This window comes from Notamacropus eugenii, chromosome 3, assembly GCF_028372415.1.
Source record: "Notamacropus eugenii isolate mMacEug1 chromosome 3, mMacEug1.pri_v2, whole genome shotgun sequence".
NCBI lineage: Eukaryota > Metazoa > Chordata > Mammalia > Diprotodontia > Macropodidae > Notamacropus > Notamacropus eugenii.
The window spans coordinates 253,505,860-253,507,373 of NC_092874.1; the positions used below are offsets into that span (position 1 = coordinate 253,505,860).

At 47.0% G+C, this 1,514-nt stretch overlaps 1 pseudogene; it reads right to left on the reverse strand.

The window, feature by feature from the left end:
- Positions 1-378: 378 nt before the first annotated feature.
- Positions 379-1,241, reverse strand: LOC140531504 (small ribosomal subunit protein uS2-like; annotated as a pseudogene).
- Positions 1,242-1,514: the final 273 nt, after the last annotated feature.

The window sequence follows — 1,514 nt, forward strand, 5'->3', positions numbered from 1 at the left end:
TGGTCTTTCACCCTGGGCTGTCACTCTGATGGTGCTACCTGCTGCTGCCTCTGGTCTCCCTGGGGCCCTTCCACTCCCCTGGCTGCACATGCTGTGCTGTGTGCTGTGGGTTCACCCCCACAGCACAGATCCTTCCCTATAGACTTTACAATATGTCCTGGGCTGTGAATCTGCCACAATCTGTCTACTATTGGACTCTGCACCTCCAAAATTTGGTGAGATTCTCTTTTCAGAAGTATCTGAAGGAATTTGTCTAAGAGCTTGTTTTTCTCACCCTGCCATTTTGGCTCTGCCTCCCCTCACTTTTTTTGTAACAAACCAACATTTATTTCCCATCAGCATTTTTCCTACACTATTTTAGAGCATCTGGAGTAAAACTTAAGACCACTCTGTGGTATTTTCTACCCACTTAGTGGCCTGAGCAAGAAGAGTGGCAGACCAGTTCTCAGCAGCCAGTTGAGCACTCCAGTCTTCAGTAGGGAACTGCTGAATGGCACCTGCACTTCCCCAGACCAATCAGTCACCTTCAGTTGAGTAGCAGTGAATTCTGTGACAGATGTAATACATTCACCCTGAAACTGCTCCTTTGTCACTGTCTTCTCAGCTGAGGCCTGGTCTTCCTTTTCAATCCCCTCTGGATCTCTGTAGAAATAAAGATCACCTCCCAAGGGTGCTCACATGACATGATGTCACACATACATAGGACTTCCTGGGCCAGCATTCACAACATCAGACCCACCGAGTGAGCTCCCTTGTTGTTACATGGAATGTCAATGTCCGCATAGTGCAGTGGGGAGTCTGTGTTGCATAGTGCAATGGTTGGGAGGTTAACATACAATGCTTCAGGCAGAGGCTGATGATCTTCCTGAGGATCAGTGACCACCTAGAAGCAGGGCCCCCTGAGAGCTTCCTGGATCTGGTTAGTGAAGGTACCAGTTGGGAAACATCCAACAATAGATGTGGTACCAGTGGCAGCAGCAAATTTCAGAACAACATCCTGGCCAGTGTTCCCGAATGAGGTGACACGAACATCAGCTGAGTTTTCAATGGCAGTAATGCGATGAGCAGCAGAAGATTTAACCAAGTTCTCTTCAAGTTGATGATGGAGATGCCATCAATCTTTTGTAGATAAACTGTTCCATCTGGAAGTCCAAATTGGTGACACCTAAATAGGTTCCTTCAGCAAGGAATTTGAGGACATCCTCCTTCTTCATTTGCAAGACATCTAGCACTCTGGACATTGTGAAAGTTTCCCTTTAAAGTTATGATGGGAGTGTAGAGGCAAGATGGTGGAGTGAGAGTAACTACTCACCCAAGCTCTTAGAAAAACTCCTTCAGATACCTCTAAAAAAGAGAATCTGATCAGATGTTGAAGGGGCAGAATCCAAAAGGAGACAGACTGTGGAAGATTTACAGCCCAAGATAGACTGGAAGGACGACAGGAAGGATCCATTGCACAGGGCTGGAGGAGCACTTAGCACACAGTGCATAGGCTGTACCAGCATGCTGGCTAT